The following is a 27274-nucleotide window of genomic DNA, read 5'->3' on the forward strand; positions in this document are numbered from 1 at the left end:
CCGGCGATTCCATGTACAAACAAACTACTCTTTCCGAAAGACAAACGTTGCCCAACTCCTGACTGCTGAAAGCCTGAAGCGGTCCTCTAAGCTTTGACGTTCTATGTAAGCTTTCTCTGTTAAGCCTTGGCTTAATTCCTAATTCTTACCTCCAATTCTGCACCGTCCCCGTTCCCCAGTGCACCCCAAATTCAGTGCCCCCGGCGTGCTGCACTGCTTAGGTTCACGGCTTTGTATATTCTCTCTCCCTTCTGCATATCTGTATATCCCATTCCCTTTCTGGGTTAATCTTTCCATTTCCTGTCTCTGGCCCTTCCCCTCTCAATTCCTCTGCATCCTTCAAGACTGAGCAAAAGTTTTGACTCCCAGGAATGGTCTCTCTGTCTCGGTTTTTCCTCACCCTCCTCACAAACCCTGTCTGTTAACTCTTCACTTCCAAGACCCCAGATCCGTTTGTGCTGGACATCGTGGTGATGCTGTTGAGTGGCTAAGGGTAAGAGCAGCTCTGGAGCCCAAACCGCCTGCTGTGTTTCTAGATCTCGCCTTACTGTCTATGTGACCAGTCCACCCCTCACTTCTCACACATGTGGTGCGAGCTGTATAATTCTGTGATGTTTCTTGTGCCTTGATGATTAAATGAGATAATTCACAAAAGCCAAACCAAGGCCTGGGGTCTTACTCACTGTTTTCAAAGTATGGCCCTTGCTTCTCTGGCTCTTGGTGCATGTCAATCAGACTGACAGTGCTTTGGGATAACACCATTCTTCTGCTTCTACACCGCCAGCTCTGTCTATTGTAGAAGAGCCAGGACCAGATGGAAACTAATGTTACCCTGATTCCATAAATCTTTGGAGATAGGCTCGAGCCTCATGTTTTCTTGGGCATGAGGACCCCTGTTTCCTCCAAGAAAATGCGTGAATGCTTTGCCAACCCGGGCTAGAGATGCTTTGCCTTGGAGCGCTGAACAAGTAAGCTTAGTGGGAACTCCATTAACTTTTTCATGGGAAAGATGGAATTGGCCGGCACCCCACTTCTGCCTTCCAGTTTTGTGAGACCTCTGGCTGGGCCCATAAAGAAGAATTCAGTGATGCATGAACTGAGACAACCCAAGTTCTTTCCCAGGGGCCAGTGAGCAGTAGCCTGGGCTATACCTTCAAGCAAGGGCTTTTCTCCACATGTATTTATATAAGTTTTTGAACCTAGGTTCCAGTGGAAGCATAAAACATGCTACTCGAAATGAGATGACCCCCTGCTAATTCTTTCTACTGCACAAAGAGAGAAAGGAAGCCGGCCTGCACACGTGACTGGAACTTCTCCAGAGACCACCACGTATGAAGCACGCCGGCCCCAACTATTGAAATAGCAACAGCTAGGGAAGGTATATATATGCAGAATGAAGACGTGCACATTTTGCCTTACTGCCTTTTTTTTTTTTTCCTACCAGACCTATCTTTGACTTTTCACAGATTTCCCAGCAGGAAAACGAGGGTGAATGATAGCATAGGAGAAAAATGTTCCACTGTGGCCAGTTCGTGCTTCTCCAGAGAGTGACTTGTGTGAACGCGCAAGGGCAGCTGGGAGTCCCAGCTGGCTCCTGGAGCGGGTGGGAAGGCTTTGCTGCTCCCTGGGAGCTGGGGTCACTGACCTCTATCTCTTGGCCCTCTGGGAGGATATCGCTCATGCTGGCTCATGTCCTGTTGCAGGCTGTCACCTCAGATGGCCTCACTGTAGCAAGCTGAACCACTAAGCGAGTTAGCAACAGTGTGGCCACACAGTGTCTTACTGCCCCACCACCCACGGTTGGATCAGGTCTCTGACAGTCCTACCCTTACACTATGGGGGATGCCACGGAAAGTGTAGTAGAGATAACATTTTTTAGCATGTTTTTTTTTGTTGTTGTTGTTTTTGTTTTTGTTTTTTTTTTTTTTTTTTTTTGTAAGCCTGGTTCACAAAGCATCATTTCTTTTCTTTTTTATGGTTATTATTATTATTTACAATGTATTCACTTTGTATCCCAGCTGTAGCCCCCTCCCTCGTCTCCTCCCTGTCCAGCCCTCCCTCCCTCCCATGGTGTATACTCACTTATAAGTGGATATTAGCCATATAATATAGGATAAACATACTAACCTCTCTAGTCCTAAAGAAGCTAAACAACAAGGAGGACCCTAGGGAAGTTGCATCATTTCTTAAAAGGTGAGTGGGCCTGAATGTGGGAGGAAAAAGCTGACATATTGAGGGCCTGCAGGGGAACTTTCTTCCCAAGCTATACAATATTGACCTATGACTTCTGGACCCTGAGAGGGCTTGTGTCCTAACACCCAACTTGCAAAGTCACAAAACCCAACAGTGTGTAAGAATTTTGCATGAATTTCTCATTTCTGTTATCCTGAAAGTATCCTGGAGTTATCCATACTTAAGATGCTCTGGCCACATCATGAGCATGCTTGCTCTTCAAGGCCTCCAGATTGCTGTGGCCCATGCCTGACATATGGGAGGATATGGTGGTTTGAATGAGAATGGCTCCTAGTTGGGAAAACTGTTTGGTAAGTGTGTCACTGAGGAAGGGGGGCTTTGTACTTTCAGAAGACTGTCATCACCCCCAGTGCCCCTCTTTGCCTTTGAGATCAAAATGTGAGCTTTCATGGCCATGCCTTTGTTTTGCCGTCATAGACTCTAACCCTCAAAAAATAGTAAGCCAATGAAACACCTTTTTAAAAATAAGTTGGTCATGGTGTTTTATCCAGTGATAGACAAATCAGTAGAATGATAATCAGCTAATAAGACAGAAAGCCAGTATGGACTATCAGTGAGAGATATCTGATCTACTTTTAAGTTAGTGAAAAAGACACATTTCCTATTTTCAGATATTAAAGGTAACCTGTTATTCAATGTGATGAAATGAAGATGCATTGACTTAAATAGTTGGCTTTTGAATATTGTTTTATTAATATATGTTTGGGGTATTTAGTACTAATTCTAAGTGTTTTTTGTCTGGAATTGTGAGAAGTCATTTATTTTAAAAGAAAAAAAAAAAGCCACAGTAAATTAGAGACACTCCTCAGAAGGCCGGCCGGGGTGGGTCATAGCTGACCCACCCCGATGCCATCCGGGCCAAGATCCAGTGCTTTGAGTCGGTCTGCCCCAACATCTCTCCACGTGCAAGCTGCCGAGCATGCGGAGGAGCCGGCCCTGCAGAACCAGATGTCACTACTGACCAGGGACGGTGCCATGCCGGCCAGCCAGCCGGCCCCCACCACAGAGCGGCTGTGCTGGCATCCTGAGCAGCTTGCCCCTCTGGGAGATGGAGAGTGATGTTTCCTCCAGCCTACAAACACAGAGGTCGAGCTCCGCGAGCCTCAGCATGGCCGACAGCCAGGGCAGGAAGGTGCCTGGCAGCTTGGAGCTCTCATGGGACCTGCCCCTAGTTGCCCTGTCCAGTCCCGCCATCACTTTGACTCTGGGCAACTACAAGCTAATCCGGTATGTGTCAGCAGTCTAGTATTGACGGAGCGTCAGAAACCAGAAAGCTTGGACCAGACTCACTACTTGTTGCAGTAAATATTTGCATGTAAAGCTGTTCGGGTAAATGCCACTAAGGACGAATGACTATGCGACGGTGGGGTGGGAAAGATGGAGGGATAGAGAAGTGCAGAGAGAGGCCGAGCTAGAGACTCAAGAGCGGAGGAGGGAGGAACCTGTTGCTGGGCGGGGCCCGCAGGGCGGTGTGCAGCAGCCTGGAGCATGCGCAGACTCAGCTTCAGGATCTCCTGTGGTTCTGATAGCTGAGATAAAGAAAGGCTGATTTTTCTGGACTGGACCTCCTTGAAAGACCTCTACAGTTCGTACTGTCCCAGAGGCCATGTTGGCATCTTGGTTCGTGCTCCTGCCCCGGACCCACGTTGAAGCCCGAAGTTCATGTGAATGTCTGTGGCCTGGACTTCCGCTGGAGGCCAAGTGGATGCTTGAGGCCCAGGCTGCCTCCAGACGCCAGGTGACATCTGTAGTGTGTGCTCCTGCAGGAGGTCATGCTAGTGTCCATAGTCCGTGCTATGCTGAGGTTCGATAATCTGTGTTAGCACTGAAGGCCGTGAAGATGACCATGCTCTATGCTGTTGCCTGAAGCTGTGCTGATGTGCATGGGCCATGCCGCTGATGGAGATGTCCATGGTCTATGCTCCCAAAGTAGGCCATGTTGATGTCTGACATCCGAGTTACCCCTGAGGGCCATGTGGATGTCCGAGGTCTGTGTTGCCACCTGAAGCCAGCCATATTGATGTTCGTGGGCTGGAAAGCTACCGGGGACCATATTAACGTGAGTGGTCTGTGTCCCGGGTTGATGGCCATAGCTCGCACTGCCGTCTGGGGGCCATGACAGTGTCTGTGGTCATTGCTGCCGCCTGAGGGTCATGATGGTGTTGGTGGTCTAGACTGCCACTGGAGACCATGCAGAGGTCCGTGGCACGTGCTCAACACGGGTTCAACAAGGCCATGTGGATGTTCATGCCCCAGGCTATCATCAGAAACCACGTGGAAGTCCATGATCCGTGCTCCCGCTGACTATAAAAAACAAGGAAGCTACGTTTGCGGTGGTATTGATGATTTCAGACTCATAACTGAGAAATGGGGGCATAGAGGACTTCAGTGACAACCCCTGCGCTATGCCCCAAAAGCAACAACCCAGGAAGCCTTCAAAGAGAGCTCTTAAAAAATGTGACAAGGATCTGAGGTGTAGCACTCCACTACTGATGGCTTCTGACGGAGGGAATGGAAGGGGAGGGACTCAGTTTTCTTTAAGGAGCTGGCCACCAAGGTTTGGCCATGCTCCAGTGAGTAGATGGGTAACAAAAATTGAACTTGTGTTTTGTTTTGTTTTGTTTTGTTTTGTTTTTCTCCTTTGGTGAGAAGAAGGCCACAGGAGTGGGACCTGTGGGGACAGGGAAGTGAGTGTGATCAGAGTGCATTATGTGAAATTCCTAAATATGTTAAAAAAAATAAATAAAAGAAAGAAAGAAAAAATAAGAAGCAAGATAAGAACCCAAGATAATATATCTGTATATATATAATTGTCAGCCAATAAATATTTTTTAAAAGAAAAAATCTAAAATACGCTGGAAAATACTTAAAAAATAGTGACTTAGTTAAAGTGTATTTTACACTTTTATTTTTTAAAGATTTATTTATTTTTACGTATGCTCAATCTGCATGCACACCTGCATGCCAGAAGAGGGCATCAGATCACATTATAGGCAGTTGTGAGCCACCATGTGGATGCTGGGAATTGAACTCGGGACCTCTGGAAGAGCATCCAGTGCTCTTAGCTGCTGAGCCATCTCTCCAGCCCCCCTCCTTTTAATTTTTAACAAAAGGAAGCTTGTCTAAATGAAGCCGCTCAGAAGCCCGCTCTGTAAAACAGAAGCAGTGGACAGCAAAGTGAAGGTACCAGGACTCTCCTGGCTGTTGTGCCCACATCACCATGACCCCAGAGGTACTCTGCTGCTAATGGCTGACATAAGCAAAGACCAAGGTGCCCATCATCATCAGGTACTGGGGAAATTGAAACCACAGCTACAGTGAAATATCACTGCCCAGCAATAGCATAGCTGAGGTCAAAAAGCAGGAGAAGTCCGAATGCTGGGAAGGACTGAAAGAATCCTAATCTCTCATGTGCTGATGAAGGTAAGAAATAGGGTAGCCATTCTGGAAAATAGGCTGGCAGTTCCCAGAAACACTGAACAGTAAACTCCTGTGAAACACAGGTGTACCTTTGAACATTCTCTTGGTGTATGGCAACTTAACGTTCAAACTGCAATATGTCCGTGTGACAGAATACTATTCAGCTCTGTATATATATATATATATATATATATATATAGCTAGTTACTGATAAACTGAAAACATTGAATTATGTTGTGCCAGTAAAACCAACACCAAAAGGTCGCATCTGTGTTATATTATTTGTGTAGCATTCCTTAAATGACAAAACTGTAGAAAAGGAGAAAAGATTTGCATTGCCAGGGGTGCTGAGAGTTGGGGAGGGAAGTGGACATGGCTACAAGAGAGCAAATTGGGAGATTTTGTTGACGACAAAAATACTTTTTTATCTTGTGTATATTGGCACCCTTATCCTGGCTGCAACGTTATACTGTCCTTTCACAAGATAGTGTAGCTAGAAAAAAATCTGAGCAAATGGCACATAAAAATGCTGTTTCTTAACAACAGCATGGAAATCTATGGTTTTGTAATATCTTTAATCATAAAAAAAAAAAACAACATTCTTTCTAAATTCTGTCTGTGATCCTGGCAACTCCGTACAGCTATTCCTTCTATGTCACTTGCCCATGGAAGGACTTGTCACCCTGGAGATAGCCAGTCTGTCCCATCATGTAGAGGCCACAGAAGTCTTTGTGCTCACAGACAAGCATTAGGGGAACCTGGAATGTTAAACCCACAGGATTGTTCCTTCAAGAGGAGGAACGCAAGACCTGTTACCTGCCCAGAAGGCTGGGAGTGACTTTCTAGCCTGGTGACCTTTGCTCTGTGCGGTCTGAGACCACTTGGATCCTCTCCCACACCGTTATCATGAGCTTTTTTCTCCCCCTCAGTAAATCTACAGAATCTATCATTATGGAAAGTGTCAAATGTACTTTACAAAGAATTCTGATGTGGTCATGTCTGCTCTTTATTTAGCTCCGTTTATTTCTCAAAGAGATTTATGGCTGCTTGGTTGTACACACTGGACTGAGTTAATTATCATCAGAAAACTTTTCACTAGATTGTGCTTTGCTTAAAACATGCCTAAAACTAACCGCTCGGGGTCAGGCTCCTGAGGCTTGAGCCAGCACTGGCTACGAAGTTGTGATGAAACAAACCGCCCTCCTGCTCCTTGGTGTCATCTCTCTTGAGGCTTGTGAAGGCTGCAGAGCCTCCCTCACCAGCAGGCGAATGCCAGAGTCAAACTGGCTTTTTTTCAAAGTTCAACTTTCTTCCAATACAGTCAAAAACCACAAATCAACACAGGTTCAGAGCTGGAATAGGCCGGCTTTTTAAGGTCATGCCCTCTATAAGCTGGATACTTACTTATGTGATAACAGCAAAACTAAGCAATAGATACAGAGAATAGCAACAAGAGCTTTTGGTTGCTTGTTGGCGTATATACCTTCCTCAGTCTGTAAAGTAATTTGGCCAGGATTTCTAAATAAGTGTTGTTTACTGTGGCAAGCTGAACGAAGGGCCCCATCCGAATTCTGAAGGTCTTTTGTGGTAAATGGGGTTTTTGCATGTGTGACTAAGTTAAATAGCTTGAGACAGGAAGAAGATTCTGGATTTTCCAGATGGACCAGATGGAATCGTGAGGATTATTACTTAAGGGAAGAAAGAGGTCAGAGAGAAGAGAAGGCGATCTGAGGTTGAAAACAGAGACCAGAATGAGCTGGCTGTAAGTGAAGAGATGCTGGCCACCTCTGGCAGCCAGAAGAGGCAAGGAATGGATTTACACCGGAAGCCTTCCGAAGGGGTCAGCCCTACTTGCCAGCTAGATTTTATTCTCACAGGCTTCATTTCAGATTTCTGACCTCCCAACCTGTGAAAAAAAAGAGTCGGTGTGTGTTGCTGTAATGTCTTAAATCGGTGTTCGTGGAAACCTGTTACAACAGCAACAGGACCTTACAGTAAATACAAGCCGAAGGGTGAGCACCCTCCCCTCTGTCTAACAATATTGGGGTATTACTCTGAGGACTGGGGACATAGCTCGGTTACAGCACGCTTGCGCAGCGTGCCCAGCAGCACAGAAACCAAGTGGCTCAGGCCTGTAACCCCAGCCCTGGGCTCGTAGGGCAGAAGGATCAGCAGCCCAAAGTCATTCTTGGCTACCTAGTGAGTTTGAGGTCCTAGTAGAGCACAAGCGTGCGCACGCATACACACACACACACACACACACACACACACACACACACACACACACTGCATGGGAGACTGGCCAAGGTATCACACGGCCTTGTCGTTATGGCTTTCTCATACATACAGACATTCAAAATGAGGATAATTTGGTTTACCCTGCCTTGTTGAATGCTCAACTAACACGAGCTATTTAAAAATAAATGCTTCCATTTTTCAATGACGGGTAACGCCTTAAGATTTATCCTCCTGACATTCTGAACAGGCAGTGATCTCCACCCTAACACCCACTGTCCTCCCATCGTTTCGAAGGTTACGTCCAACAACGCTGATGGAGTCTCCGTGTTTGTTCACCATCCTAGGACACGATTCACCTGGACTCAAGTTCACACTCAGCTGAAGGTGATGTGGATCCTAAAATATGTCCCTACCTGATGTGACCCAGTTGTCAAGGAACCAGTGGCCATGGGTGGGGGGTGTCTCCAGATTCCTTTAGATTTTAAGGTGGGGTGGAAGGTTGGGGGGTGCATTACTGTTGCTGCTGTTTGTTCCTTGCTGTTTCATGAAGATGCCTCAGTGCTGGGCTGTGTGCAAGGCTCTGATGACAAAGGGAATCTCAGAAGCTGTCAGGAAACGGTCGTTGTGTTATTAAAAAAAATGGTTACATAAAAATATCTCTTGGTGGGTCTGTCGTTTCCAACGCCGATGTTATCGTTTTTGTTTCATCTTATTAAACTTTATTTTGCTATGTCTTGTTATCTCTTAGAAACCCTTTCTTTTCTAATGAGAGATGGACAGGAAGGGGATCTGGATGGGAAGGGAGATGGGGGAGGGGGAGGGAAGAGTAGAGGGAGGGGAAACTGTAATCAGGACATCCTGTATGAGAAAAGAACCTATTTTCAATAAAAGGGGGAAGGTAGCTCCTGATCTGTTGGTTTGATATGCTGGGCATGGTTTTATTTTGGCACATGGTTGTATCTGCCTACCCTCTTACTACTATTGGTAAAGAGAAGGAAGTCCTGGGATTTCTCACAATTAGTAAACCGGCTATTCGATTCTGGGATATTTGACCTTTTATCTAAAGAAGAATGCAGAAAGCATTGTAGTATCTCTCAGATACCATTTTGCCCATCCCCTTGGTGTAAATTAGGGGTGAGGAGGGGTGATTTTACTCCTAGAGCTAATCTTCACTCAAATTTCCCACACACATTGATTAGGGAGGACACATGAGTTCACACTGAGCAGCAAAGTGGAATTCCAGGCATTTGCTAAGTGGTTGACAGGGTAAACTTGTTGCCTCTCTTTTGCTGCTGCTATCAGCCAAGACACAAGACAGTCTGAAGACAATCTGCCCACAGGAAAGGCCAAACCACAGCAAGAAAAAAAGAGGAGAAGGAGACTGGTATAAAATAGGGCCCCTAATCAAACAGACTCTGAAATTCATGCAACTTAGGGTCAGCCTTTCTCAATTAAAGTTCTGCAGGAGTAAGCCCCGGCAGCCAGCTATACTCTGCATACAGCAAGCCACCTTCTCTCTCATGCATGGTAGGTACCATATGCTATTCTTGGGAGAATCAAGGAAACATTTGTTCCAGTCACCACCTGTGCTCTATGCTTCAGGTGAGGAACTTGGGTTGGAAAAAGCAGTTCGAACTCCCAGGTAGATAAACTAAGAATTCGCCTTTATTGTCCAAGCAGTTTTAAACTGAGGTCTCTAGTTCCTATAGCTGAAAGCATCTTCGTTGATGCAGAGACCAACAATTTTTTATTTATTTATTTATTTATTAATTTTTCAGACACGTTTCTTTCCTATACTCCATCGGTTGGTTAAATTGCAATTTCCTCAACATGGTGGGAAAAGCTGGTTCAGCTGAAGCAGGTTATCTGAGGAATCTCTGATCTGTAGATTCACCTCTCAGGCATTCAAACTATGCTGAACAATGATAAGAGGGTTAATCCAGCAGAAAGATTTAGCCATTACAGGCAAATGTGTAACTAACCATAGAGACCCTGAAATGCTTGGAGAAATGGTCAAAATGTAAGCGGGAAACAGAGAAGTCAATGATGCAATCATCATTACCTTTATTTTACACCACTTATCATCGGAAGGTGCAGTTGGATTAACATTCAAAAACATTAGAAAATGTGAGAAAATACAAAATCACATAAGCGATTGCAATTTTTTTTTATACTGCCCAAACCCTTTCATGATCAAAATGGTAGGAAAATAAGCATGCCGCCCACACACTGTGAGCAAAGACAGGTGCCGAACACCAGGTGAAGGAAGAAGCCAAGGATGTCTGCTTTAGTGCTGCTACTCAAAGCGCGGAGAAACAGCAGCCTGTGAATCCAAAGAAGAAAAACTAAATAAAAGACACCCAGGTCAGAGAGGAGGAATTCAAACTATTTTTGTTTGCAGATAACATGATCTTGTGTATATATAAGGCCGGGGTGTGGTAGCACACACCTTTCACATCCTTGGTTCCAGCCTTCTGGAGACAGACAGAGACAGCTGAATCTCTGTGAGTTTGCGGCTAGCCTGGTCTTGAGAGTGGGTTCCAGGCCAGCCAGGACTGCACTGGGAGACTCTGTCTTAAAGACAAGCAAACAAACAAACAACAAACCCACCTAAGAAATTCATTAGGGGCCATAGGGGCTGCCAGATGGCTCATTTGTTAAGGGCATTGGCTGTTCTTACAGGGGAGAGGAATGTGGTCTTGGTCCTACCACTCAGATGGCTCTGATGCCCTCTTCTGCCTTCTCCAGGCACCAGGCATGAAGGAGACACACAGGCATACATACAGATTCTCACACAAACATGTAAAATAAAAACCAGTAAAGTCTCCTTTTTAAAGCTGCTAGAACCAAACGAACAGATTCAGCAAGCTTTCAGGATAAAAGGGCAATAAGGAGCTTAGCTGTATTGCCACACACTGGCAACAAAGAGTCGAAAAGCAAATTAAGGGTAATTTCATTTACAGTAGCATCAAAACAAACAAACAAACAACAATAAAAAACTAAAATAATTAGAAGCAAATATAACTGAAAAACAATTTTAAACTTCTACCTGAGAATTGCAAAACCTTGTTGAAACCAATGAAGAGACGCTTGGAAAAAAAAGCAGAAATAGGTTTATTGAGTAAGACTTATTGGTAAGACGGCAACGGACTTAAATTGAGCTACAGAATCAATTAAATGTCTATTAAAATCTCACCTGGATTTCTCGCAAAAACTGAGAAGCTGTTCCCCAAACTCACTAGGAAATACTAAAGGCCTAGAAAACGATGGAGAGAGAGAGAAAGAGAGAAAGAGAGAAACACAAGAAGCCTTCCACCCCTCAGTTTTAAAACTTACTCCAGAAAAGAATAAATATATTCCCCTTAGCAGAACGGAGCCTAGAGATGAACTTACATAGCCACGGTCTCCTTACTTCCAGCAATGACCTCGAAATAATCATATGAGAAAACAAGACACAACCAGCTATAACTCCAGTTCTCAGGGACCCAAACGTCTCTTCCGGACTCCGGGGTCACCCACATGGAGGCGACACATCTGCAGACAAACAGGCACATACAATAAAATAAATCTTTATAAAAGACAACTGAACTGAACTACCAAAAACATGAAGGTGACAAATAGCCAACCTTAGGATGAAAGAGGTACCTCGTGACTGCAACATAAAAAGTCTGTAAGAGATGAGCTTAAAACATGGCAAAGGGAAAGTTTATCATCATCCATGCTTATTTTTATGAACCTCAAATTTTCTGAAAAGGGCAAAAAGTACTTTTTAAAAAATTCGGTGAAGCAGATATTAGTTACTTAAAAATAAGTGCGGTCATAAAATAAGTAATCACCAGATAGGCTGTTGCCAAAAATAGTGTTTGTTTTTCTTGAGGTCTAATATTTAACACAATTACATTTTTGATAAGTTAAGTCATAATACACTTTTGCACAGATTTTAAAAATACTCTTTAGGAAATTCCTTTATGTCATGTTTCCTAGGAAAAACAGACTTAAGCATATTTCTCTGTGCATAGGACACTTGTTGTGGAATCAAAGAATAGAAACAAAGAGTGTAGGAAGCCAGAGTGGCTAACATGGACTGAACTGTGATGAGGTCGCTAAGAAAGGACTCCCGCAGGGAGCTGGGGTGGCCTTCGTGGGTTGCCCCAAATTATCAGCCTACCCTTACATTTACCAGTCACTGGTTATGAGTTTTGCATGGGGAATGGGCATAAAGAAGGAATTTTATTTCAATTGGTTATGATCCTTGAAAAAGGGTTGGCTTGACGTCATCAAGAAGCAATAATGGTGGCAGTTGAGGAAATGAGTGTGTTGGTCCCTGGTGTGTGGAGAGACCATCACGGCACCCACCACAGTGCACATCTTGACTGTGTTTAGTATTTAGTTGCTGTATTCAGCTCATTTGCTTGGTGTCCACGGTCACACTGCGGGGTCTGGTAGATCAGGTTGGTGATCTCTGCTGCTTAGGAAGCCCAGGGAGGAGGAACACAAGGCCAGCCCGAGCAAGTTAGTGAGGCCTGTCTCAAAAATTACGAAGTAAAAACAGGCCTGGGGAGATGATCAGTCGTAGGCCGCCTGCCCAACGTGGCCTTAGGATCCATGCCCATTACTGTGCCGTTGCAACCGTCTTGGGTCTAAGCTTCCTCCTGTTGGTGGTCTCTTTACCCAGAGAAACTTGCAAGAGGAATGAAATATAATGTCCACGGCTACACATGATCTTGAGGCTGTAACGGATGTTTGCCGTCTCCATTTGGTTGTTGCTCGTTTTGAATATTCCTTGTGTTTTCCAGGACTTCCACTAGTCTAGGCGGCTTCTTTACAGGAATGGTCCATTCCCTCAGCACTTTGCAAGCTGAGCTCTCCTCGAGGCCCAGAGCTGCATTGCCCCTTTGCTGTCAGTGTTGTGCAGACCAGTCCTAAGAGCTGCTTCAGCGGACAGCGTGGAGCCAGCCTTTCCTCCTCACCCCCACTGCAGCAGCAGCCCTGCCTCCGGAAGCACCTGTGCTTGTTAGACGAGCAACCAAAAACACGGGTGTGTTCTGACCTCTGAGAAGCAAGCACCCAAGAGCCTACATTCTGCATTTCTCCACACTGAGGATTATGATTATTGATTAGGATTATTGATATTCTATTGTATAGTAAGCCAACTCGTTTCCTTCAAACTACCCCCTCTACATCTCTTCAGCGCAAGGGCAACCAGAACCATAGAATCACCATAGAAATTGGTGCAGCATGGAGAACATCTCCAGACGGGCAAGTCATGCCCAGCAAGGATAGCCTTGTTCATGGCAGCTGTGTTGTCTCTGGATGCAGTTGGTCATCCTCTTTCTCCCAAGTCTTAAATGTTTAATAGATCAGGAAGGAGGCTGCATTCCCTTTCATCTACATCCCAGTTTCTCCATAATTAACCAGAATGCATCAGGAAAACACCCTTGAGGGCATAATGCAATACTGTCCATGCAGTACTGGTTGTCAAGTATTTTGACTGTCACACCTGCAGTTTGATAACTTAAAAGTAAACAAAACGGATCAGCATTTTTGGCACAGAGGGAAAAGAATTAATCTGGAAATGATTTAAAATTACTTGACAACATTGACCTCAAGCTCAACTCTGATGCTGATTTGAATGCTTTGGTTCATGCAAGCATTGGATTTTTTTTTTTTTAAATAGATAGGCTGTCAGCTCATTCACTTCATGTTATGTGCAACATTCAATGCTTAAATCCAAATTATCTTGTTTTACATCCATCCCAATCATCAAATGAAAACAAAACCCAGTCTTGATTCTGACTCCCCCTTCTACATTTTAAAGGAATTTTTTATATAAATAAGATGATTGACTAGACTATATAGAAATGGATAGTCTTTTTTTAAAATCAGCTCTTTAAAACTATGTAGACATGCAGTAATGCAGAAAACATCGGCCCAATTATACAAGCCAAAGAACAAATAAAATTAAATTGGTTTTTGAGATAATGGTACATTTTAATAGTCTAGCATAGTTTGTGTCTGCTTAGTTGGGTTTATGGATAGAATTTATGGAGAAGCTGTAACAATGGAAGGGGCTGAAAATGAACCTGCAACCCGGAGTTCTGCATTCAGTTTATCTGCTCCCCCAACACAACGCGCTTGTCTGTCTCATTGTTTCCACGAGGATCCAAGAGCCCAGCACAGGAGTGCTTAATGGTAACACTAAGCTGGGCATGGCAGGGCAAGAGTGAGACTCCAAAACTTAGGTCATGCTGGGCTGGTGGTGGTAGAAGCATCTTGAGTGAGTCAGGAGTCAGCCTGCCTCAAAAGTTAGAAAACCTAGCTGGCTGGCTGGCTGTGTGTCAGACTTCTAAATGTTCAGTTTTCATTGATCATCTGGTTCTCCAGATTCTAACAAACTTCTCTCTGTCTCTCTCTCTTTTAATCATTCTTCTTGTTTTGTTTTCCTTTCCTAGGTTTGTTCTTCCCTCTCTTTAATTTCCTTTGTTCTTCCCTCCCATCTTCAGGGTTGTTCACAGGAGACCTTAAGAGGCTCTCTTCAGGGGCTGCTTAGCAGTGAAAGAAGCAGCAGGTTTTCACACGGCGGCCTGACCATGTTTATATTCCTCCTTTTATTAGCAGGTCCTGTGTAATTAAAACAAGGATCTGTAACTGAAAACGCTCTCCTGCCCTGGGTCTTCCCTTGGTGGTCTTCAAGAGTCTGACCTTTCCCAGTTTCCAACAGTTTGTACTGTGTACTGTCTGTCTGTTCAGTGTTAATATAGGTCTGAAAGGCTAACTTTCCATTTCCAGAGATCTGGAGGATGCTTCTCTAAAGAGGAAGCGTGTATGTAAGCTTTCACAAAAGCTCCCGAAGGCATTCCTCCAGGCAGAAGGGATGGAAGAGGTTATAGGTTCTCTAGGGTCAACAAAATGGTGTTCTGGCAGAGAAGTAGATGGACTCAGGTAGTCTGAACACTCCTAAAAGACCTCATCCTTAGGTGAAGAGGGCAAGATCAGTGAGTCTCAGGAAGCTCAAGGGTACCTTCCTCAGTGTCTTCGTTAGGGCTACTATTGGCATGATGAAATGCCCTGACCAAAAGCAAGTTGGGGAAGGAAGGGTTTATTCAGCTTAGGCCAGGAACTCAAGCAGGGCAGGAACCTGGAGGCAGGAGCTGATGCAGAGGCCATGGAGGGGTGCTGCTTACTGGCTTGCTCCCCATGGTTTGCTCAGCCTGCTTTCTTATAGAATCCAGGACCACCAGCCAAGGGATGGCACCACCCACAATGAGCTGGGCCCTCCCCCATCAATCACTAATTAAGAAGGTGGCCTACAGGCCTGCCTACAACCCCAATCTTGTGGAGGTATTTTTCTCAAGCAGGATTGATTCCCTCCTCTCAGATGACTCTGGCTTGTGTCAAGTGGACATAAAATTATCCAGCACCCTCCGTTTCTTCTGCTGTTGAGATAAGTGATCTTGAACAAACTGTTTCTTTGAGTCTCAGCTGCTTTATCTGTGAGATAAGCATAGGACTATCTGAGCCACAGGTAGTAAAAATAAATGAAACAGTCTAAGCAGAGGTCCAAATGGAAGCATTCATTGACTGCTGGCCACGCCCAATGTTCCATTCCATTCTCCGTAAAACAGATAAAGCTTCGTAAGATGAATGCTGTTAAGCTGCCACCCCAGTACCATTCTCTAAGTCTGAGATGTTTGACCTGCTTCTCAGTTGCCATGACGGGTTCTGCCCACACAGCACAGGGCACAGGGGAGTGAGTTAACTGAACACCTACGGTACTGAAGCCATGCTCACCCCTCGAAGGGATTAAGGGGGAGAAAACTTACTATTAGCAATATACCTTAATAGAAATTTTAATCGTAGCACACTTTCATGTATGTATTTAATGCTGTTTCCTGTTAAAAATATGTTAAACACACGTAGGCTATTTTAAAACGACATCATCAATACTTTAATATATAATTCAGAGCTGGAGAGCTGGCTCCGCAGATAAAGTTGCCTGCAGTGGAAACTGATGGCCTGAGTTTGACCATCTGGTCCCACATGGAGAAAACAACTCACGCAAGTTGTCCTCCCTCCTCTGCACTGTGAGTCCAGCTCTAGGATCCAGCGCTCTCTTCTGAACCCCCCACGGACACCCCTACATGACGTGTCTTGACGCCCCTATATGCTTGCAGTGAAAAAGAAGACAGACCTTTCAAAAATATATACCCGAAGGGACTCCAGCCAGCCCAGCACGGCAAAAGTGGCTCCGGCAGGCCTTGCCCTTCTCCCCCATTCCCTCTGCCTTGCTGAAACCATTAGATTAGATCCCTGAAGCAAGCCCCCGGGGTCTATTCTCTTTTTGGTCACTTCCTCCTCCTAACTTCTAAGGTCCAGCTATCAAAGTGTTGAAGTCCAGCAATCAAAATCTCTCTTTGGCTCAACTAATTATGATGCACAGTGAAAATTAAATGCCTCATCCTAACATGGGGTTTCCCATTTTACCTTTATAAACTGCCATTTTCATATGGGCCATGACTGTCTTCTGTGTAGCCAGAGACAGTCTTTGTTCCCCTGGGATAAACACCCCTTGCTCCTCTTCCTTGTCCTCTCTCTCCCCTTCCCTTTGTTCCCTTTCTCTTCTCCCTTGTCTTCTATCCTGTCTTTGTCTCTTATTCCCTGCCTTATATCCCTCTGGGGCAAGCAAATCTTTGTGCTGAGAACTTGATTTTTGGTGTCTTGAGCTGACTCTGAGGTTCCTTACAATGCCTTATTATGTACATGATGAGAGTAAGGCTGTTATCAACAAGGATGTTAAAACATTTAAACTCCACAAAAGTTCACTGCACCCCCAAGGTACCAACTTTCACAAATGGTTCCTTGAGTGGCCAGCTTTGAAAATTATTGTGTTTGACAATGGAGCCACCTTGTGGGAAATTAGCAGTATTTCAGGCACTTAAATTGTAACCGTCCTGGTCGGAATAAGGAACATATGTGCCCTCTTTTTTAGCTATAAAACTATTAAAACAATGAACCCCAAGCAACTGAAAATTTCCCAGGAGTCTCATGCTAAAAGAGGACAAAGGCTGGGGCACTGGTGCCAGCCGGAAGGAAAGCTTGTTTCCTGGAAAGAAGTTTCACACGGCTCTGAAAACTCTCCAGAGCACCTTGTAGGAAAGACTGAAGGTGAATGATGATGGGCATGGACAGGACCAGGACTGCATAGCTAGGCATAACTGTTACCTTCTATTTAAACCCAAACCCAAAGAGACCTAGGGGTCAATGGCCTAAGTGGCTCTTCTTGCCAAAGGGCCCACATTGAACACATCTCCTTTTTCTGCTCTTCACTCTTCAATTGCCTGTTGAGAACGGGTTGCTTAGCCTCGCTTGTCAGGGCTGCCTGAGTGTAGGCTCTGACCATGGCAGCTCTGGAAACGATCTTCTTCCTCCAGGACAGTGTGAAACATGAGTAGGTTTGAAAGGAGGGAGACTGGTTGGCCTGTGGAGATATCAGCGTTGTGTTTGCTTGCTCGAGTCTCAGCGCATTTGGCAGATACCCTCTAGAGAAAACACTGGCCACCACAGGGCATTTAAGTCAAGGAGTTCCGGGGCGGTGGGGGCCGAACCTGTCTAGTCCACGGTGGCAGCAGAGGATACTGGTACACAAGCAAAAGAAGCTGCTGAAATGAAGAGAACTCTCTGGACATCGGCATGTCTCCAGTCCAGGTTCCACACAAGTGTAAACGAGGAAAGAGAAGAGTCCCCGAGTTCAAGTGACCGCTCCTGCGTACTCCTTGCAGACTCCAGTTCCAGGGAACCAAGAAAGCGAATCTCAACATTTTAGTTTTCTCTCTTTGCAATCCTCTCGCCTTTAAAATTATGCTTTTAGCAATGCTTCACTTTTTAAAAATTTTATGTTTTTACTTTTATTTCTTGTATTATACTTAACTATTCTTGATTAGTTTTTTTTTTTCACTATTGGGGAACCATGTTTGTTTTTACTCTATTGCTCCCCCTCCCCCTTTATAGTAGTCTTCGTTATTTTCTTTCATTTGGTATTGCTTCTTCTTGTTCCAGGCTGAGAAGGGCCACACAAACCACTCAGACACCGGTCACGGCTAGATATTGATGGTTTATTAGAACGCCTCTCCAAGCTGATCGATCAGGGCCACAGTTAGGACTCGGGGCCTGACTGTGACATCTATAAGGTCTCATCGCAGGGTTTTTATAGAGAAATAACCAAATGCAAAGGACATGGTGAGGGCAGGACAAGGCAATATTACAATTTTGGCTAAGTAGATAAAGTATTATCAGCTAACCTTTAAGCTGATTGGTTCTAGGTGAGGTAAGTGAGGGTCTTCCAGAGGTAGCCCAAGTGCAACCGAGTGCAACCAGGTGTGTAAATAACAAGAGTGCAACTAGAGTGTAGCCAAGTGTATAGACAACCGAGTATGAGTTACGACACTGTCGAATCATTCACAGTGTAAGGTCAGCTCGACCCTTTGGCAGGGTCTGTTGGTGTAGCTTAACTTGGCTCCTTGGCAGAGTTGGTTACTGTCAGCTATGAATAACTACCTTTAGGGAGCAAGGTTAGAAGTTTAAAAGTTTGAACTTAATTTCACCTTAGAAATGGAATGGAAGCTGAAACGGCTGCAGTTACGTCTCAAAGTAGACTTCAATATTCCGGGCTTCATACTTCTTTCATTTTTTTTTTCTTTCCTTGTCTCTCTTCATTTCATTCATTTGCTACTTTATATTCCTGTGTATGATTTTTACCCTTCATAACACATACTGCATTATTTTAATCATTTCTGGTCTAAGGTCATCAGTGGTCTAAGGCTTTTATTTAATCAGACTTATTTGCATGTCCATCTAATTTGGTTTGATGTTGCTGTCACAGCAGTTTGTTTTCTCCGTTAGGAATGGCACCAAGGATTGAGTCCTGAGATGCAGGCCGTTTCCTAAGCAGTCCCTCAAAGAAGAGCTGTCTAGACCAATAGATGTGCGAATCAGAACACGAACACAAGAAACATGAAAGCGCAAGGCCATACAATGACTCCAACTTTTCAGTGACGGAATCCAAAGATACTAAAGGGTAAAATGATGGATAAAGAATTCAGAAGCTTACTTGCAAAAATAATCAATGACTTGAAAAAATACACACAGGTAGATAAATGGAGTAGGAAAAGAAATTCAAGACTTGTAGAAGAAAGTCAACTTTATGGGTAGAAATTAAACAATGAAATAGATTGTATGTGTGTTGCAAATGGAAACATTGGAAATGAAAAAACTCAATGAATCAAAAAAACACAGAAATGAAAAGAGGAGACTGGCCCCAGCTGGAATTAAGAAACTGGCAAAAGGTAAGCTGTTCTTTGTCCACAGATGATGGTGACTCTCTCCTGCTCCTGTTTAAATATCTGGATTTCCTCCCATAATAGCTTTTGCCACTTACAGCTAGAATAAAGTGTCCTGGCGACTGTTGTACATTGCAATAAGCTTTTGTTTGTTTGTTTTTTAAGCACAATGGCTCACTATCTCCAGTTTTCATACAGCTATTCCTACCTCAGCTGTGAATTTAAAGTAAACTCAATCTGGAATCCTGCCACAGCCTGCTATTTTGGCTGTACTCTGAATTTCGTATCACCTTGAATTAACCCAGCTCATCAACATCCTTTCCTGGTAAAAGCCCTGAAATATCTAGGACTAGAGGAGAACATACCTTAACATAATAAAAGTTATAGGAGACAGACCTAATGCCATTATATGACATGAGGAAAATACGGAAAGCGTTGCCTGTGAAATCAAAACAGACAAAAGCGTTGACTCTTATTCAGTACAGTGCTTGCATCCTCAGCAGAGTAAAGCAAGAACAAAAGAGGAAAAGAAAAATTCAAAGTATTCCTTTTTGCATATGACACAATTATGTACTTAAGAACCCTAAAAAATGCCACCAGAAAACTCTCAGATCTGGTAAACACCCCAGGAAAATATCAGGCTACACAGTAAAAATACAGAATCAGGATCTTTCCTACAAACAAACAAAATTGTTGAGAGATAATTCAGGAAAGAAATCATAATAGCTCTTAAAAAAAAATACCTAGGAATAACCAAAGATGTGAAAGATCTCCAAAGTGAAAAGTTGAAAGACCAATGAAAGAAATTGAAGACACTAAAGCTTGGGAAAACCTCACAGATCAGCTGAATTAATATTGTGATAATGATGACATCATAAAAAGCAATCTACAAATTCAAAGAAATCCCATCAAAATTCCAGTGGCCTTCTGCACAGACTTAGGAAGGAAAATCCTAAAATTTCTACCAAGTTTAAAAGACTTTAAATAGTCAAAGCAATATCAAACAGAAAGAGCAATTATCACAATTCCGGGGCTCAAATTATACTACGGAGCCATAGTAACAAAAACGCATGATATCGACACAAAAACAAACACATAAACTAATTAAATACAGAATTAAACCCATGAAATAACAACCACCTAAATTTTGGCAAAAAAAAAAAAAATACATTGGAGAAAAGACAGCCTCTTCAACAAACAGTTTTGAGAAAACTGGACATTCACATACACAAGAATGAAACTATATCCTCACCTCTCACATCAATTCAAACTGGACCAAAGGCCTTAATGTAAGACCGCAAACTCTGATGAATGTACTAGGGGGAAAACAAACAAACAAACAAATAAAACTTGAAGATATGGGCTTTGGTGAAGACTTCCTGAAAAGATCCAATAGCTTGGGAAATAATTCCAAGAATTGACATATGGGATTGCATTAAATTAAAGTCCTTCCGCAAAGCTAAGAAGACAATCAGCAGATGAAGAGACAACCTATAGAAAGGGAGAAAATCTTTTATGAAATATGTATCTGGCAGGGTATTATCCAGATTTTATAAATGATTCCAAAATTATGCACAGAAAGTTAATCATTCAATCAACAAATGAGCAAATGTACTGAATAGATAGTTCTCAATAGAAGAAATAGATGAATGACCAATAAATATAGGAAAAAATGTCCATAGACATCTAGGAAGTGAGAATTAAAACTGCCTTGAGATTTTCTCTCACCCACGTCAGAATGCCTACATCAAGAAAGCGAGTGACACTCATGGGGGATTCTACTGAATCTTGTGCAGACAAAGCTTTCCCTCTTCCCCTGGACCCTCTTAACTCCCTCTCCCTATCCTTTTGTATCAGCCACTGATATTTAGAAGCACTTTCTACAGGGGGCCTCAAGTGGACACAGCAGGCTGGGTGCGTCCCAGGTAGGCAATTTTCACTCTTTCCTGTCCTCCATTACACCCTCTCCACTCTCATCTCGTCCCTGGAGCAGCCTGCTTGAAGGGGCCTCTCTCCCACCCTTCCTCTGTTCTCCGGACACTCTGGCAAACGTTGATGTGGAACAAGATTTTCTTCCCGTGGAACCCCGAGCCCCAACCTGTCTTCCTAAGGGTACCCAATATCTACTAACACTTTCTAACTGGGACCTCTAGTGGGTCCTGGAAAGGGCTCAAGTAGATAATCCATACTGTCCTTCTTGCCCTTCATTAACACTGCCATTCTCACCCTCGGCCCTTTAGTAATCTTCTTCCACAAGCCCCTCCCCCACCTCAACTCCATTCACTGGAGACTTCAACTCCTGGTCAGACTCAGGATCCTCCCCATCTCACCAGCTTATCTGCTTAACTGCAACCTACTTAAAGGATCCCATCTTCCCACCACACTGCTAACTAGTGAGGGACCCTACCTCTCGGTGGGGATGTGATTTCCTTGGCTTTCTGACAGCTCCCTTCAGCCTTTCTCTTAGCCTACCTTTCTTCCTCCCTACCACCCAGCAACCTCTACCACCCACCGACCTGCAGAAGCACCCTCTAACAGGTAACCCACAGCCACCATTCTTTCCCAAGATCATGAACAAAAGGAACGAAGCACCCACCAAATATATACAGGACTAGATATCAACGCAAGAATCAGCTCACTAACTCCGAGCCCAGATGCCTAGAAACCAGCGTAAAAACACAGATATTAACGGCCAAGACAGCGTGCCTCTACCAGAACCCAGCGGCCTTACTACACAATGCTCTAAGAAATGTAATACAGCTGAAGCACAGAATACGGACTTTGAAATAGCAGTTACGGATAGGTTTAAGGACCTTCAAGAAGATAAAAGTGAATCCCTTAAGAAAGTCTGTGAAAGCCACAAGTAGTGGACTGATGGAATATTGGAAAAAAAAAATCAAAACATAAAAGTAGAAATAACTAAAGAAAACCCAAACTGATATAAAACCGCAAATGAAAAATTTAGGAAGTCAAGCAAAAACCTCAGATGTAAGCCTCAACAAAAGAGAGAGAATCTCAGGTGTTGAAGATAAGGTAGAAGCAATGTATATCTCAGTCAAAGAAAATGTCAAATCTAGAAAAAGAAAAGCTTCAGGCACAAAACATCTTGGAAATCTGGGACACTATGAAAGAACACATCTATGACTAGTTAGCATAGAGGAAGAAGAAACACGGGGCACAGGCACAAAAACATTTTCAACAAAATCATAGAGAAAATTCCCTAACGTGAAGAAGCAGGTGCCTATCTATCAAGGTACAAGAAACAAACAGAACACCAAATAGATCCAGAAAAGAAATTTCCCACAACACATAATAACCAAAACACTAAATGTAAGAACAAAGAAAGAGCATTAAAAGTGTAAGTGAAAAGCCCAAGTAACGTAGAAAGGCAGACTATAGGAATAACACCTGACTTTTCAAGGGAGTCTTTAGAAACTATTAGGGCCTGCACAGATATTCTACAGACTCTAAGGGACCACACGCAAGACCTCACTACTATACCCTGCAGAACTATCAACCACAATATATGGGGAAAGAAATACATTTTACAATAAATCCATATTTAATCAGTATCAGTTACAAATCCAGCTCTACAGAAGGTGCTAGAAGGGAAACTTCAGTATGAAGAGGTTAAACAATGCCCCCTACAAAACACAATAAATAATTCTAGATATACAAATCAAGAGAGGGGGAGAATCCACACCTTAACAACAAAATAACAGGAATCAATAAACTCTGCTCATTGATAACTCTCAATATTAATGTTCTCAATTCCCCAATGAAAAGACACAAGTTAACATAATGGATTAGAAAACAGGATACATCCAAGAAACACATGTTGGTCTGGTGCTTTGTTTACAAATGCTAAATTCTGGGTCCCAAGATCTGGTTGCAATCCAGACAAGTAAATTCTCACATACACTGAATTATTTTGTGTAAATTTTGCTCCCCAATATTCTTTGACTGGTTAAATAAAAGAGGCCAGACAACCTATAACTGGGCAGAAGAGAAGGAGGCGAAGCCAGAACAGAAATCAGCATTTGAATATACAAGGATAATCTTTACACAGCACACAATTCTCTTGTATTATCCAAGAGAATATAAGAATACATCATAAAGATTATCTACCATAATCAAGTAGACTTCAGACCAGAGATACAGGGAAGGTTCAACATATACAATAAAAATAAATGGGGCTGGAGAGATGGCTCAGAGGTTAAGAGCACTGGTTGCTCTTCAAAAGGTCCAGAGTTCAATGCCCAGAACCACTTGGTGGCTCATAACCATCTAAAATGAGATCTGGTGCCCTCTTCTGGCGCATAGGCATACATGAAGGCAGAATACTGCATAAATAAATCTTAAAAACAAATAAAAAAACATAGTCCACTACACAAACAGACTTAAAGACCACAAACACATGATCTTCCCATTGGAGGGAGAAAAAGGCCTTTGACAAAACCCAACATCCCTTAATGATAAAAGTTCTAGATATGACAGTGATAAAAGGGACAAACTTCAATATGATAAAGGCAATAGACAACAAGTCCACAGTCAACATCAACCTAAATGGAGAGAAACTCAAAACATTTCCACTAAAATCAGGAACAAGACAAGAATGTCGAAGTCTTTATACCTCTTCAGTAGAGTACTTGAAATTTTAGCTAGAGCAAGAAGACAACTGAAGGTCATCAGGGGGGTACAAATAGAAAAGGAAGAAGTTAAAGTATCTTTATTTGTAGGTGATATGATTTTATACATAAAAGACCATACAAAATTTACCAGGAAACCTCTACAGTTGATAAACTCATTTGGCAAAGTACAAAGATACACGATTAATAGGAGAAAATCAGTACCCTTCTTATATAAACATGACAGAGAAGAGAAATTCCTTTCAAAGTTGCTTCAAAAATATAAAAGAAAGAAAGAGAAAAGAAAAGAAGAAAAGAAAAAAAATTATCTTCTAGGAACTCCAACTAAAAGCGAAAGACTGGTACAATAACATGTTAAGACACTGAAGAAAGACATTGAAGAAGATATCAGCGGACATCGAATCGGTAGGATTAATATAGTGAAAGTAGTCATCAAACCCAAAGAAATCTACACATTCAATGCAATACCATCAAAATTCCAACACAATTCTTCGCAGAATTTGAAAGGACAATTTTCAGCTTTGTGTGGAAATCCCCCAAAACTACATGATAGCTAAAACAATCCTGAATAGTAGTAGTAGTAAAAGTGATAATGATGACAATGATAATAATTAAAAACCGCTGGAGACATTACCATTCCAGGCAGAGCTATCATAATAAAAATAGCATGGTTTTTGGTATAAAAACAGACACATTGGTCAATGGAATAAAAAACCCAGCCATAGTCCACACACTATGGACTCCCGATTTTTTACAAAGAATCAAAAATACATATTGGAAGCAAAACAAATGATGATGATGATGATCAAATTTCTATCGCTAAAAATACATATTGGAAAAAAGACAGCATCATCAACAAATAGTGCTAGTCAAACTGGATGGCTGCATACAGAAGAATGCAACTTTATCCATCGTTATTATCTCGCAAAAAACTCAACTCCAAATAGATCAAAGACCTCAGCATAAGGCCAGATACACTGAAGCTGACAGAAGAGAAAGTGAAGGATAGTCTTGAACTCACTGGCATGGGAAAAGACTTTCTGAATGGGGCACTGATAGCACAGTCCCTAAGAACAATAAACGGGACCTCATGAAACCGAAAAGCTTCTGTACGTTAAAAGAAGGGACATTCCTTTCACAATGGCCTCAAAAGACATCATCATTCAGAAAAAGTGGCAGGCTACAGAATGAAAAAAAGATATTTACTACTTAAAAAGCAGATAGAGAGTTAATATCTACAATGTATAAAGAACTAAAAACTAGACATCAAGAAGACAAATAAACCAACTAAAAATGCGGTACAGTACTAAACAGAGTTCTCAAAAGATGAACCACAAATGGCCAAGCAACACCTAAAGAGATGTTCGGCATCCTTAGTCACCAGGGAAGTACAAACCAAACTACTGTGAGATTTCACCTCACCCTTGCCACAATTGCCAAGATCAATGAAACAAATGACCACGCTGGTGAGGATGTGGAGGAAGGGAAGCTGTTACCATTGGTGATGGGAGTGCAGTTGGAAATCAGTGTGTCTGCTCTCAGGAAGCCCAGAACAGATCTACCTCAGGGCTGATCCATACCGCTTTTAGGCATATACCCAAAGGACTCCGCACCTTAGGGAGACACTTGCTCATCCCTGTTCATTGTTGCTCTATTCATGGTAGCTAGACATTGGACATAGCCTAGATGTCCTTCACCAGAAGAATGGATAAAGAAAATGTGTTATATGTACACAATGAGACGTTACTCAGCTTAAAAGAAAGAAAGAAAGAAAAAAAAAAAACAACTAAACCATAAATTTTGCAGATAAATCGATAGACCTAGAGGGAAAAAATGCTTCTGAGACTGGGAACCCAGACCCAAAATCCAAATGTATATGTTTTCCTGTATGTGGGTGTTAGCTTTTTAGCCTTCCATAGGCATGCTACAGGCTGTACAATCATAGAGGTGAGTTATTGAGTACGGGGCTTGGCAGGAGGGGAGTATCTCCCAAGGGAGGGGATATATAACAGATAGCTATGGGGTGGCAGGGTAAGGGGGAGGGAGGGGTAGGTAAGGGAGAAAATGCGGAGAGAGACAGCTAGCACTAAGGGCCATTTGAGGGGCCATACAGAAACCTAATAATGGGGGGAGCTTCTTAATAGGTATACATATATGAAAGAGATCTAAACGAGTCAAAAAACAATGGGGGAGACAAAGCCACAACTACACATCTTTTGCCACTAAGTGAAACCTTCAGTTCCAAGCATGGGTTCCATCTCATGGAGTTGTAGGCCAAAGGGGCCCATGGAAATCCTAGAACAACCAGGGCTCTTGGTTGCTCTGGTGATTTTTGTTGAACATGTTACAAACACAATAAAACATTAAAACTTTAATATTAACATTAAAAACATAATAAGAACTATTACTGAACATAACGCCGAGCTGGTGCCCTCCTAGAGCCTTCACCCCCACCGACTAGTGTTCCTGGCACTGTAAGGCACCCTGCACGCTAGCAGAGGAGAAAGGGAAACACCAACTCAGCTACACACCCTTTGTCTTAGTCACTGTTCTGTTGCTGTGGAGCGATGCCACGATTAAGCAGCTCTGACAGAAGCTGGTCTGGGGCTGGCTTACCCTTTCGGAGGTGATGGGGATGATGGCAGCCCTCAGGCAGACATGGTGCTAGGGAAGTAACTGAGAGTTCTAAATGCAGATTCTGCAGGCAGCAGAAAGAGAAAGCCTCTAGGCTTGGACTGCGCTCTCTGAGACCTCAAAGTCCACAGCGACACAGTAACACACTTCCTCCAACAAAGCCACACCTCCTAATCCAAACAGGTCCACTGGCTGGTGACCAAGCATTCAGATCTATGAGCCTGTGGGTCCATTCTCATTCAAATCCCCCCTCCCACTCTTCTATCTACAGTGGTCACCTGCTTGCAAAGTATGCTGGGCAATGATGGCACAAGGCTTGTGGGAGGGACCAACCACCACCTGCCTGGATTTAAGGACCACTCCATGAGTTGGAACCTATTCCTGACATTGCTTGGGTGGTCAGGAACCGGAGGCTAGATGGACCATGGACCTAGGGGAAACTCAAATACTATCGTTCTTCTAAACGAGCATAGCAGTAAAATTACTCTCAACAACTTCTTTCTGTTGTACCCATGGATCTGTGCCTCATTCAGACATCACCAGAGAAGCTCGCTTCTGTAGTGGAATGGGAACTAATTCAGAAACTCAGAACTGGACAACGTGCAAAGAGATAAGAGACCTTGGGACACTCAGTCCTAAGTGGGATGTTTTCCTGAAACCACTTCCTTCGGGGCTCAGGAAGCCCTGCAGAGGAGGAGGCAGAAAGATAGCAAGAGCCGGAGGAGATGGAGAACATTGAGGAGA

General features: G+C 43.2%; 1 long non-coding RNA gene across 1 annotated transcript; it reads right to left on the reverse strand.

Moving 5' to 3' along the window:
• Nucleotides 1-2401: 2401 nt before the first annotated feature.
• On the reverse strand, nt 2402-26632 carry LOC132655248 (uncharacterized). The gene is made up of 3 exons (XR_009592991.1): nt 26513-26632; nt 11305-11445; nt 2402-4557 (listed from the first exon to the last, which is right to left on the reverse strand). It is a non-coding gene; the product is annotated as an uncharacterized LOC132655248 (long non-coding RNA).
• Nucleotides 26633-27274: the final 642 nt, after the last annotated feature.

This window comes from Meriones unguiculatus, chromosome 7 (genome assembly GCF_030254825.1).
Source record: "Meriones unguiculatus strain TT.TT164.6M chromosome 7, Bangor_MerUng_6.1, whole genome shotgun sequence".
Taxonomy (NCBI): domain Eukaryota; kingdom Metazoa; phylum Chordata; class Mammalia; order Rodentia; family Muridae; genus Meriones; species Meriones unguiculatus.